The sequence below is a fragment of the Bombina bombina genome, chromosome 5 (genome assembly GCF_027579735.1).
Source record: "Bombina bombina isolate aBomBom1 chromosome 5, aBomBom1.pri, whole genome shotgun sequence".
NCBI classification, from domain to species: Eukaryota; Metazoa; Chordata; class Amphibia; order Anura; family Bombinatoridae; genus Bombina; species Bombina bombina.
This window is the reverse complement of record NC_069503.1, coordinates 524,737,230-524,752,126: the sequence shown is the minus strand read 5'-3', so window position 1 is coordinate 524,752,126 and position 14,897 is coordinate 524,737,230.

The following is a 14,897-nucleotide window of genomic DNA, read 5'->3' as shown; positions in this document are numbered from 1 at the left end:
TTGTATCTGGGGGCCACTGGCCAAGTATTCTTCTTCCATGGGGGCCACTTGAACAGAGTGAGTGTTCTGGAACTGGATATACTGTACTAGAAACTGGAAGTGACATTTACCCAAGTAGTAGTGCATGATAGGAGTTGTAGTCCACAATAGACATACACAATGTACATTTATCTTGTGAGGGCCAAGTGAAGTGATCATTCTGGAACTGAATAAAAAGTGACATTTATCTAAGCAGTGCACACTGGACAATACATGCTTGTTTTTATGTTTATATTGTGAGTGCCTATATAGAGCATCAGCTTATTAAACCTCTTAGAATCCTAAACAAACTGATGGGGTCAAATTAATAATTTACCTAATAAACAAGGAAGGGCCAGATTAAAATATCTTGAAGGCCGAATATGGCTCTAGGACCGGTACTTTGAGGCCACTGTTTTAAAGAGAGCTGCATGCAAAGGAGGAAAACAATAGCATGGTGAGTACAAAACATGTTGTAGTTGTATCCAGCAGTTTAATGTCCCTTTAAGGTCTGTAATTAATTTTGCTATTGGGTTTTTCAAATAAGGAGTCTTGTTATAATTATTATATGTGGGGAAGATATGAATGTAATTCTTCAACACTTTTCTTAGAAAATATTAAATGAGCATGTCCATGAATTTATAGGCCAGTAAATTACAATGGCTTGACAGTTTTTCAAAGAGAGTTCTCATTGCCCTCTATTTAGTGATGTACTGAGCCAAAGACTATTTCAGTGTTTTTAGTCCACCTCGTTACCTTTAATAGCAGAGAAAGCAGATGTCTGTGAATAAAAGTTTCTTGGTTGCATATAAGATAAAGTATTAGGAAGAAATAAAATGATTTCACAATAAATGATCTCTCAACTAATTAATTACTATTATAAGAGTGACCACCTTTCCCTTTTTTCTCTACAAGAGATTCCCTGGGGACTTCCAGTTTTTCAGTACTAAATACAATGGAACATTTCTTATTTGTTTATTTAGGGTAATAAATCATTTGCATCTCATTATCATATATACCAAGTAAGCTTGCTATTTTGTTACTGTGAACACACTGTATTCAACAGTGCTACAGCAGGAGACTTATATGTAAGTAATTTTCTTTGTTACAATTCTATAGTGACCCTTTACCATTAATTAAACCTTCAAATAAACATTAACTCTGAGTTATTTTTCTGTACAGCAGTTTCATTTGCAATCTAATTGTGTACTTGTAAATTACTTGTGAATCTGAGTGCTAATGTACATGAACTGAGAATATGCTAACAAAGTTTAATAAACACATTGTGATACCACTGTCTGGGGATTGTCCATTTCAACCTGGCATGTTTGTGTTTATCAATGACTGTATCTTATCTTGACATTTGAATTCTTTATGGCTACTGTGTACATTTAGTTTTTCAATTTCATCTTTTCATATGATTATGATAATGGCACATATTTGTCAACATTACCCCATCTGTATTACAAGTTTAACAACAGAAATCTACACTGTTGTTGTACCTGATCAATCAACTATTGGTAAAAACATCATCAAAATGTGCCACCTCCTCACACAAGAAACAACTACAATTTAAATCCTCTCTCTCATCATTTACTGCCTTTACTATTGTAACTCCTTCCTTTCTGGTCTCTCCAGCTATGGTGTAACCCCTTTACAATTCAGCAAAGCTGATCTTCCTTACACATTACTACTCTGTCTGTTGCTCCTCTCTGCAAATCCATTCACTGGCTTCCTCTAGTCTCCAGAATTAAATTCAAAATCTTGACCATAACATTCAAAGCCCTTAGCAACACAGCTCCCTCCTATATCTCTGCCCTTGTCTCCCTATACTTCACAACTGCCCCTTCACTCTGCCCATGACCTACTTCTCTTTTTCTCTTTTGTCTCCTCCACAGATTCCTGTTTTCAGGTCTGTTCCAGATAGGCCTCAATCTTGTGTTCCTTAAAAAACTATTGTTCAGGGATACATACAATCTACACTAAACTGTTCTTACCATAGTTCCTCTACTTCTGTCATCTGCTTCCCTTGCAGACCATTAGCATGTAAGTTCACAAGCCCAGCTGTCTTGTAGATCACTTTTCTGTAACAATAATTAGCACCCCACGAGCAGGGCTTTCTACTCATTCATGTGGGTCTGTTACTGCCTCTTATACATTTTTTTACAATTTGTGTATTGCACTTATGTCTGTATTCCTGTGGTATCTGTTGCCGCTAAACAAATAAATGATTATAATAAAAATAGTAAAAAAAAATATGTCCTCTCTCCTTCACAAAGAAAAGTTGCACCAGTAGTTAAACTGTAGCTTTTAATGAGTAATTTAAAATTTACAAACAGCAGTACAATAGTCCAGATTGGAGTGCAATGCATCAGCTGTTAACCATATACTTCACACTAATCTGGACCCACCAGGCGTGTTATGTGCTGTTTCTGAGTTTTGGAGGTAAGAGTGGTTTCTACTTTTGTATTGATTTGTTTGCACTGGACACACAATTGAATATGCACAATTCTTTACACTGGTCAATATTTAAATATATATTGTATTCTCAGTGAGGACTGTTGTATTGCCGGGTGTGTTACACAAATTAAACACCATAGATGACATCCGCTTTATATGGGATGAATCATTACAGACATTAGGGAGAAGATTAGTATAATATATGAAGTCCTGGAGGTCCCGACCTGTTCATCCTAGTTCTCTTTTGATGTATTAATCAACACTAAAAGTATGGGTTGTTTTACAAGAGGGATCTTATCGTTTTGAAAGCGTATGGACAATTCTTGACACTTAGGCTCGAGGTGACCTAGAGGAAGTGGACTTGGAGATAAATAATTTTGCACTAGCGAGCACAAGACATGAATGGAATCATCGTTATATTTGAGTTATGTTGGATACTATCATCTGTAATAAGTTGAGGTACACAGACTGTGAGGGAATTGAATGTTGGTTGTATAATTGCTTCAATTGTTTCTGTTGTTTTCGCCTTTTTCTCTCTCAAGGTCTGTAATATTATATGATTTTAAATAAACAGATGAAAAAAAAATTAGCATAATTATAGCGCATAATAGCAAATAAATGATAGCTTTATATTTGTATATAAATATTAGATTTAAACAGTGTATTTAAACCTTATTTATATGTGTATGTTAATCTGTATTTTTATTTATTTTTTAAACTTATTTGTTATAGTTTAATATAAATAAGAGTTATCATTGTGAAAGTATAATGATCTTTAAAAGCATTAGATATGTTTGGCTGCTGTTAATCAAGCTCTATTATCGAACAAACATGTGTTTTATTAACCTTTTGTCTGTCACTTATTTAGGTAATACATTTTCGGGAAAATGAAGGCTGGCTCAAGCCTACCACAGCACTGGACGCAGCCTGACATGAACCTGTAGCCAGGAAATGCAAAACTGCCAATAATTTTAGCATTCCAGGGATTGCCCTTGCTCTTCTGGTATGTGGCTCAAGATAATTCTGGATAAGAGCATAGAGATTGTGTATGCTCTCCCTATTAATATGAAATATTCTTTTTATCTCGTAATCTGATAATGCCTGTAGTCCACAATGGGGTAGAAACACTCGGGGAACTCTTTGGCGTCTACGTAAGGGCAAAATCAATTAATCTGGATGACTTTCACGGCCCCTTGCTAAAGAAATAGCAGACAAAATCAGGAAATAATCCATCTTCGGGCGCCAAAAAATTGAGTAAATTGAATGTTCTCCTCTGTGTTTAGGGAGAACATTAGTGGTTGTATTAGTAGTAGAATTTTTGGTTCTCCACCAGCGTAATATATTTTGGAGAGAAGTAAGTCATATTGTTGAAAATACAACTGGAAAAGGGCATTTTAATGCTTTATTTTGCGCAAATGTGCGCCTAGGCGAGAGACAGTGAAGGGTGAGAATTGAGCAGTCGTATTTGCTAATTTTTAGGCATATTTTGGAATGATAAATTGAAGAGAAATTATTACGATATGATTTTAGGCACAAATGTAGGAGAATATGTTTGATAAATCGAGCCCTTAGTGGTGTCATTCCATGAATATCAAAGAGTGTTTGTTTCACATGCATAAAATGTTTATTAACCCCTTAACTACTGAGACATTTCACATCCCTGTGCTGAGCTGTTTTGAAGTTTTTAAATGTTTCTCAGATATTGGGCTAAATTATGAATGGAGCACTTGTGATCGCTCCCACTCATAGTCTACCTCTGCTAGAAGTAAGCTTTTTGCTCGCATTGAGTACCGTGCATATTACAAGTTGAAAGTAAAAAGCTTTCTCTTGTGAGCTAACCCGATGTGCACAAAAAGCTGAAGTTAAAATATTGTGACCGTGTTGAAGTATTTCCCCATAGACTTCAATAGAGCGCAAAAAGTGGGAAAAAAACCTTATGCCCCACAAGTCCCACAAACCCAATCACATTTAATCAAGTGTGGCAACCCGACATGAAATATGAGTATTTCCCATTCCAATGATCTTCACATAGAAGAATATCTTCTATTTATTCATAAATACATATTTCTATATATATATGATAGTTTATCAATGCCAACACAGTATATATAAATATATATATATATATATATATATATATATATATATATATATATATATATATATATATATATATATATATATATAAATATATATATATATATACTATATATACAGTATATATATATATATATATATAAATTTATGATTATATAGATAGATAGATAGATAGATAGATAGATAGATAGATAGATAGATAGATAGATACATATGTACTGTATATAGGAATATCTATTTTAAAATGCTTAGAACATATTCCCCTGTGTGCAGAACATGGGAATGTGAAATATTTACAGTACATACACAGTTTATTAAAATGATGGTAAATTTCAGACTATAAGAATGTTGCAATGAGAAATATATTAGTTTGCAAGTAAAACTACATAATTATTATTTTTTTTAAAAAGTGTATAAATATTTTATAATAAAAGATGTATAATCCTTGGTATTGTCTGTTTCTTCGCCACCTTCATTTCCTCTTTTGGCTGGGCTGTTATGTATAGATCAGTGAAATCCACTCTCTAGATAGGATTTCTAAGGGCTTTAAAGGGGCTGCACTTCAAGATTGTCAAATGACACACACGCTGATTGGATGTTCACTAGAATTGTAATTTAAAAAAAGGGTTCATCCAAGTGGGCCTGCATAACATTGCAATAGAAACATTACTATATGCACTAATTTAACCCTTTAACAGATGGATTAAACCCAAAAAATGTAGGCATATACTTTTTTAATGGCAAAGAATAAATATATGGCATTTGATTAGTTAAGGTTTACCATCACTTTAAATATGAATATTGCATAAATATGATTGTTCATGTTCTCAGCTACTTGACTGCAAAGGGCTCCAATGCATTTATATGTATGCCTATATATACAGTATTCTGCAAAAGTCTTAGGCCACCATTAGATTTGTTGTTTTAGCAAAGTTCTAATGACCATCCATATTTTTTTTTCAGTCTCTTTATTAAAGGGACAGTCTACACCAAAATTGTTATTGTTTAAAAAGACAGTTAAAGGGACACTGAACCCAAATTTTTTCTTTTGTGATTCAGATAGATCATGCAATTTTCAGCAACTTTATAATTTACTCCTATTATCATTTTTTCTTTGTTCACTTGCTATCTTTATTTGAAAAAGAAGGTGTCTAAGCTTCTTTTTTGGTTCAGAATTATGGGCAGCACTTTTTTATTGGTAGATTAATTTATCCACCAATCAGCAAGAATAACCCAGGTTATTCACCAAAAATGGGCCGGCATCTAAACTTACATTCTTGCATTTCAAATAAAGATACCAAGAGAATGAAGAACATTTGATAATAGGAGTAAATTAGAAATTTGCTTAAAATTGCATGCTCTGTCTGAATCACAAAAGAAAAAATTGGGGTTTAGTGTTCCTTTAACGCCTTTACTACCCCAGCTTTGCACAACCAACATTATGCAATATTGTTTTTTATATCATTTTAATTAGACAGTGTTATTATGAGTGTATTTTTATTTGTTTTGTGCACCTTTTTATTTGATCATAACAGTTAGCCAGAGTTCTGAGCTTGTGCTAACACGACTTGTGTTAAATGTAATTGTGCTCAAGTGAGCGCATTTACTTTCACTAATACTCATGCTACTGCTGACGCACACAAACACCAGTGATAAACCACTTATCGCTTGCATGCAATTGTTAGCGAGCCACTCTTAATATAGCCTTGATTGACTGAAGGCCACTTTTATGTGACAAATCCACACATAAGACTAGATTACAAGTGGAGTGCAAAAATATTAGCTTGCACTACTCAATTGCACTCTTATTCTTACACTCATATTACAAGTTGCAAGTAAAATGGTAGTGCTTGGGGCCAAGCTTGGCTGTGTTGGACTATGGCCACTTGAAAAATTAGCTTACAGGCCATAATCCCCCAATCCAGTTACATTAATACTACATAGTCTTATTTACCCCTGTCTATGCCCCCACAGTGAACTGTAGCTGCCATCCAGATGAGCAGAGGCTGACTGTGGGAGAGTAGCAGTGATTTCCATCATCCCCTTTGAGGTAACACACACCAGGAGCTGACTACTGGCACTCTGCCCATGCCATACCTCTAATATACAAATATCTCTACAGCTTGTTGTACTGGTACCCATTGAGGAGAAGAACCAGCCCTAGGATAACAAGGCCACCTAGTACCAGTCTCTTGTACTTAGAGACAATAACTGAACTGCGTCAAAGCTGGGTCTTGCTTGCAGTGGTATTTGGCTGGAGAGGGCACGGCACAGGCTAGCAGGTACTTTTCCCTAATGCAAAGATAACTCTGACAACAACCTATGAGCCAGGAGATATACTTTTAGGGGCACATACAGAGGAGGATCAATAGAAGGGCTTGAGAACAGTGTGCAGGGACCATGGTTCATGTCAGCTAAGAAGGGCAGCAGATCCCCATACCCCCACAAAAAGACATATTCAGAATATGTTCCTATCTAATGCTGCAGATTATAATTGCAAAACTGTTAAAGCCTACTAAGCGTTTAGAGTGAGAACATTTTAAAGAACTTTGCATATTGAATCGTTCCCTAAAAAGCAGTAACATATAAGTAGATTAAAATGTGGTAGCATGATTAACGGTGAAAGGGAGAAGGCAGATGTACTAAACCAGTTCTTTTCTTCAGTATACACAAGAGAGGAACTAATGGGAGATACTTTGAAACAAACCAGAACATAAAAGCCCATACCATTAACTGGGTTATCTCTAGAGGATATCAGGAAAAAACTTGATAATATTAAGGTAAATAAAACTCCAAGCCAAGATGGAATATAACCAAGGGTTTATGTTAAATTACACTGTTATGACCAAACTTCTACTCTTAATTTTTCAAGACTCATTATCCTCAGGCATAGAACCCCAGGACTGGAGTAAAGCTGATGTGGTGCCACTTTATAAAAAGGAAGCGGGGCTGATCCAGGAAGCTATAGACCAGTTAGTCTGACATCAATAGTGGGGAAGATACTTGAAGGGATTACAAGGGATAAAATTGATGAGTATATTAGTGTAAATAAGATTAGGGGGTAGATTTATCATAGTGCGAGCGAATATGATACAATGTAGCGTATCATGTCTGCTGCACATCGATGAATGCCGACAGCATACGCTGTTGGTAGTGATGTCGCGAACATAAAAATTTGGGTTCGCGAATGGCGAACGCGAACTTCCAAAAAAGTTTGCGAACGGGCGAACCGGGCGAACCGCCATAGACTTCAATGGGCAGGCGAATTTTAAAAACCACAGGGACTCTTTCTGGTCACAATAGTGATGGAAAAGTTGTTCAAGGGTACTAACACCTAGACTGTGGCATGCCGGAGGGGGATCCATGGCAAAACTCCCACGGAAAATTACATAGTTGATGCAGAGTCTGGTTTTAATCCATAAAGGGCCTAAATCACCTAACATTCCTAAATTGTTTGGAATAACGTGCTATAAAACATCAGGTATGATGTTGTATCGATCAGGTAGTGTAAGGGTTACGCCCGCTTCACAGTGACAGACGCGCGCGCATGCACGGGAGGAGGCGGGCGGGCGCGTGCACGGGGAGGGAGCGGGTGGGAACCGCTAAACTACAGAAATTTTTTTTTTATAAGTGAGAGAAAGGGGTGCAAAATATTTAGTATTTGGAAATCTAAGTGATCTGGGAGCGGGTGGGGGATTGGTCTTGGGAGGGGTAAGCTACACTACAGAAAAATGAAATTTAAAAAAAAAAAAAATTATTTGCAAACTGGGTACTGGCAGACAGCTGCCAGTACCCAATATGGCCCCCAATAAGGCAGAGGGGGAGGGTTAGGAAGCTGTTTTGGGGGGAGGTCAGGGAGGTTGGGGGCTTAGGGGGGGATCCTACACAACAGCATATGTAAATATGCTAAAAATATATATAAAAAAAGATACCTTTTATTTTAGTACTGGCAGACTTTCTGCCAGTACTTAAGATGGCAGGGACAATTGTGGGGTGGGGGAGGGAAGAGAGCTGTTTGGGAGGGATCAGGGGGTCTGATGTGTCAGGTGGGAAGCTGATCTCTACACTAAAGCTAACATTAAGCCTGCAAGCTCCCTACAAGCTACATAATTAACCCCTTCACTGCTGGGCATAATTCATGTGTTGTGCGCAGTTGCATTTAGTGGCCTTCTAACTACCAAAAAGCAACGCCAAAGCCATATATGTCTGCTATTTCTGAACAAAGGGGATCCCAGAGAAGCATTTACAACCATTTGTGCAATTCTACAAGCTGTTTGTAAATAATTTCAGTGAGAAATCTTTGTGAAAAAGTTGACTATTTTTTTTAATTTGATCGTATTTGGCGGTGAAATGGTGGCATGAAATATACCAAAATGGGCCTAGATCAATACTTGGGGTTGTCTACTACACTACACTAAAGCTAAAATTAACCCTACAAGCTCCCTAATTAACCCCTGCACTGCTGAGCATAATACATGTGTGGTGCACAGCGGCATTTAGCGGCCTTCTAATTACAAAAAAGCAATGCCAAAGCCATATATGTCTGCTATTTCTGAAAAAAGGGGATCCCAGAGAAGCATTTACAACCATTTGTGCCATAATTGCACAAAATGTTTGTAAATGATTTCAGTGAGAAACCTAAAATTTGGAAAAATTTAACTTTTTTTTTATTTGATCGCATTTGGCGGTGAAATGGTGGCATGAAATATACCAAGATGGGCCTAGATCAATACTTTGGGTTGTCTACTACACTACACTAAAGCTAAAATTACCCCAAAAAGCTCCCTACATGCTCCCAAATTAACCCCTTCACTGCTTGACATAATACACGTGTGGCGCACAGTGGCATTTAGCGGCCTTCTAATTATCAAAAAGCAACGTCAAAGCCATATATGTCTGCTATTTCTGAACAAAGGGGATCCCAGAGAAAAATGTACAACCATTTATGCCATAATTGCACAAGCTATTTGTAAATAATTTCAGTGAGAAACTTAAAGTTTGTGAAAAAATTTGTGAAAAAAGTGAAAAAATTTTTTATTTGATCGCATTTGGTGGTGAGATGGTGGCATGAAATATACCAAAATGGGCATAGATCAATACTTTGGGATGTCTTCTAAAAAAAATATATACATGTCAATGGCTATTCAGGGATTCCTGACAGATATCAGTGTTCCAATGTAACTAGCGCTAATTTTGAAAAAAAATGGTTTGGAAATGGCAAAGTGCTACTTTTATTTATGGCCCTATAACTTGCAAAAAAAGCAAAGAACATGTAAACATTGGGTATTTCTAAACTCAGGACAACATTTAGAAACTATTTAGCATGGATGTTTTTGGTGGTTGTAGATGAGTAACAGATTTTGGGGGTGAAAGTTAGAAAAAGTGTGTTTTTTTCAATTTTTTCCTCATATTTTATAATTTTTTTATAGTAAATTATAGGATATGATGAAAATAATGGTATCTTTAGAAAGTCCATTTAATGGCGAGAAAAATGGTATATAATATGTGTGGGTACAGTAAACGAGTAAGAGGAAAATTACAGCTAAACACAAACACCGCAGAAATTTAAAAATAGCCCTGGTCCCAAACGGACAGAAAATGGAAAAGTACTGTGGTCATTAAGGGGTTAATGTACACTACTGTTACACCAGATATGAGTTGCACTGGTGTGACACTGGAGGAAACTGACTGCTATTATTTCACAGTCAAAAAAGTGTTGTTTTTTTTAAATGTACACTACTGTTACACCAGATATGAGTGGTGGCACTGGGCAAGTGGGCACAGTATACGCTGTGAGCCTGACACACACGCTGGCAGGCAGGCAACTGCAATTAGATTACACAGGAAAAAAAAAAAAGCAGACTGATGTTCTAGCCCTAAAAAGGGCTTTTTGGGGTGCTGTCCTTACAGCAGAGATCAGATGAGTCCTTCAGGACTGTAGTGGACACTGAATACACTAGCCTAGCTACCGATTTCCCTATTAAATCAGCAGCAGCTACACTGTCCCTCCTCTCACTAAGAATGCAGCTTCCAAATGAATCTAAAATGGATGCTGTCCAGGAGGCGGGAGGGTCTGGGAGGGAGGGTCTGCTGCTGATTGGCTGGAATGTGTCTGCTGACTGTGAGGTATAGGGTCAAAGTTTTACTCAATGATGACGAATAGGGGGCGGATCGAACATCGAATATGTTCGCCCGCCGCGGCAAACACGAACATGCTATGTTTGCCAGGAATTATTCGCGCCAGCAGGGGGTGTCAGTCAACCCGATCAGGCTGATTTCTGGGCAGGCTTCTGATGCTCTGTAAGTGTGCTAAGTGCCTCGGTGGGTCGAGGCACTTAGTAAAAAAATATATAATATAATCTGATCAAAAGTGGGCGCTAATGAGTGACTAAATATGCTAACGAATTAGACTTATCAGCAACTCTAGTCTATTGTGTTGATAACATAACTAGTATTGTAATAAATACAGAATTATAAATACAGAGGATTGTCCCAGAGTAGACAAAATATTTTTTATCATCAAAGTTTACTTCTAAGGTGTGAATTAAATCCTCATTAGATCTAAGTAAGCCATATGTTGGCTGCCTCCTCCTCGCCGACAGATCTGGGTTGACTATAAGAAATAAAGAAGAACAGAGGGGTGCCTCATGTGTAATTTCATCAAGTTTGTGTGAAAACACAATATAGTAAGAGCCAAGTGGGTACTCACATATTCGTGGAGCACACCAATGTGCTGGTAGGTGCAGGCTGTAGATTTGACAGGTGTAACAGCTCACCCACAACTAGAATTGCCTGTGTGCTGCAGTAAAAGTATGAAGCATAGACAAAACAAGCACTATATGTGCAGATCACTCAGAGTACAGTTATATCTACTTTGCAAAGTGCCAAATGGGTACTCACATGCTGGCTTAGCACACCAATGTGCTGGTAGAAGCAGGCTAGCAAATTGAGGGAAGGTGTGTCAGCTCACCCCAAGGAAGGTCTTCCCAATAAGCAGTATACAAATGCAAGGATTTCTTAATGGTTAAGCTCCCATATGATAACAATAAAAGCAGGCAGGTAAGGTGTGTCCACTCAGAGTTATTTTTCATAAAAAAATGGTATTTATTATAAAAACAAATTAAAAACAAAATACAAAAGAGTGGAATAGGGGCATTTCAATATCCCCTAAACATGCAACGCGTTTCTCGGCATAACACACCGTTTCCTCAGGCATATTGTTCACCTTACTGTTACCCCTGCTTTAAGTACCTGCTACCTAACACAAATGAGCACTGTCCTCCCTTTAGGGGGAGCGTGTTCTCTAATTGATGTGATACACCTGCCTGTTCTGAATCTACCTATGTGATTAGCAAGCATTTAGATTTCTTATGTTAAACCATATATGATATAACCATCATAAAGTTCATATATTTCATTGTGCTATCTTGTGGATATACACGACCAGCAACTGTTATCCAGCAAGACATAGAACCATTTCCATTTAAAGGTTATGTGCCAGTTAAATACATTTCATTGTTAAAATATCACTTCATTTTATATTATTTTGAAACAACGAATGATCATTTCAGCTTATGTTACATTGTATTAACATTATCGTCAGTATTTTATACTGATATAATGTATTATCTCACAAAAATTTGCAATTCAATAATTTATGATATTACACATGAGGCACTCCTCTGTTCTTCCTTATTTCTTATAGTAAAAAAATATAATATTTATTAAAAAAATATAAAAATATATTTATTTTTAATAAAATAGCCCCATATAGCCCCCTCCCACCTCCCCCATGTGACTTCAAAGATGGCGATGCCCAGTGCATCATGGGGCTTCTGGGGGTGTCCCTAGCCTGCCTCATAATAGGGGCAGGCTAGGGTCATTCAATCTGAGCTTGCCACAATAAAACATTTTTTGATAATAAAATATTTCATTTGTCTGATCATCACCTAGATTATGAGTTTTGCGCTAAACAGGGTGTTAAACTAACGCCAAAAAAGTTGCCTTATTTCACTCTTCATAGCGCTGCCATTACGAGTTACTGAAAAGCCTCCTTGTGCGTGCTATATGGTGGCGTTAAGCTCAATACCACACAAAAGCCAAGGGCTGCTTTGATGTGCTTGTGCATGCTTTCCCCCATAGACATCAATGGGGAGAGAGTGTTAGAAAGAAAACACCTGAACACCTGAATTGCGGAATGAAAAATCTCTGTACCGCAACCCCATTGATGTCTATAGGGAAAAAAAGTTATGTTTAAACCTAACACCCTAGCATAACACCCAAGTCTAAACACCCCTAATCTGCCGCCCCGACATCACCGACACTAATAAAAGTTATTAACCTCTATTCCGCCGCTCCCTGAGATCGCCACCACTAAATTAACCTATTTATCCCTAAACTTCCAGGCCCCCACATCACAAAACACTAAATTTGACTATTAACCCCTAAACCTAACACCCCCCTAACTTAAAATTCAAATTACAATATAACTATCTTAAAATAAATAAAAACTTAGCCGAGAAATAAAAATAAACCTAACATTAAACTATAAATTAACCTAACATTACTATTCTAATAAAATAAAAAAAATAATACCAATAAAAAAATCTATATTACAAATTTAAAAAAACCTAACACTACGAAAAAAAAATAATAAAAAAAATTAAAATTACGAAAAATAAATAACACTAAGCTTGCAAAAATAATAAAGTTATCAAAAATAAAAAGCCACCCCAAAATGAAAACACCCCCTAGCCTACAATAAACTACCAATAGCCTTTAAAATAGCCCTTAAACAGCTCTTTTACCTGTAAAAAAAAAATACAAAGTTCCCTAACAGTAAAACCCACCACCCAACCAACCCCCCAAAATTAAAAACCTAACTCTAAAAAAAACCTAAGCTACCCATTGTCCCTAAAGGGGTATTTGTATGGGAATTGCCCTTAAAAGGCCATTCAGCTCTTTTTCACTGCCCTTAAAAGGGCATTCAGCTCTTTCCCAAAAGCCCAAAGCCCTAATCTGAAAAAAAAAACACCCAAAAAAACCCACAAAAAAAATAAACTAGCACTAAACCCATAAAATCTACTCATGGTTCCTGAAGTCCGGATATCCATTTCCATCGAAGCGGCGAGAAATCTTCAACCAGGCGGCGATATCTTTATTCAGGCGGTGCGGAGCAGAGCCATCCTGGAAGCCGATCCCATCCTGCGCAGAGGGTCCTCTTCATACGGTCACCGCTGTACACTGAAGTTGAATGCAAGGTAGCTGTTTCAAAATGGCGTACCTTGCATTCCTATTGACTGATTTGATTCTTCAAATTCAAATCAGCCAATAGGATGAAAACTTCTGAAATCCTATTGTCTGTTCAAAACAGCCAATAGGATGAGCGCTACTGAAATCCTATTGGCTGTTCAAATCAGCCAATAGGATTTCAGTAGCTCTCATCCTAATGCTACCTTGCATTCAACTTCAGTGTACGGCGGTGACGTATGAAGAGGACGCTCCACGCAGGATGGGATCGGCTTCCAGGATGGCTCCGCCCACCAGGATGAAGATAGAAGACGCCCCTGGGATGAATGAAGATAGAAGACGCCCCTGGGATGAATGAAGATATCGCCGCCTGGATGAAGACTTCTCACCGCCTGGATGGAGATGGATGTCCAGACTTCAGGAACCGTGAGTAGATATTCTGGGGTTAGTGTTAGGTTTTTTTTTTTTCCATTTTTTTTGGGGTGTTTTTATTTTAGATTAGGGCTTTGGCCTTTTGGAAAATATCTGAATGCCCTTTTAAGGGCAGTGAAAAATAGCTGAATGACCTTTTAAGGGTAATTCCCATGCAAATGCCCCTTTAGGGTCAATGGGTAACTTAGTTTTTTTTTAGAGTTAGGTTTTTTTATTTTGTGGGTTAGTTGGGTGGTGGGTTTTACTGTTTGGGGGACTTTGTATTTTTTTTTTACAGGTAAAGGAGCTGTTTAATTTAGGGCATTGCCCTACAAAAGGCCCTTTTAAGGGCTATTGGTAGTTTATTGTAGACTAGGGGGTGTTTTTATTTTGGGGGGCTTTTTTATTTTTATAGGGCTCTTAGATTAGGTGTAATTGTTTTTATTTTTGATAATAATGTTTATTATTTTTTGTAAGCTTAGTGTTTTTTATTTTCCGGAATTTAGTGTTTATTATCTTTTGTAATTTTAGATTTTTTTATTTTTTTTGTAGTGTTAGGTTTTTTAAATTTGTAATTTAGGTTTGTTTTTGGTATTATTTTTTTATTTCATTATAATAGTAATGTTAGATTAATTTATAGTTTAATGTTTTTTTATTTTTTT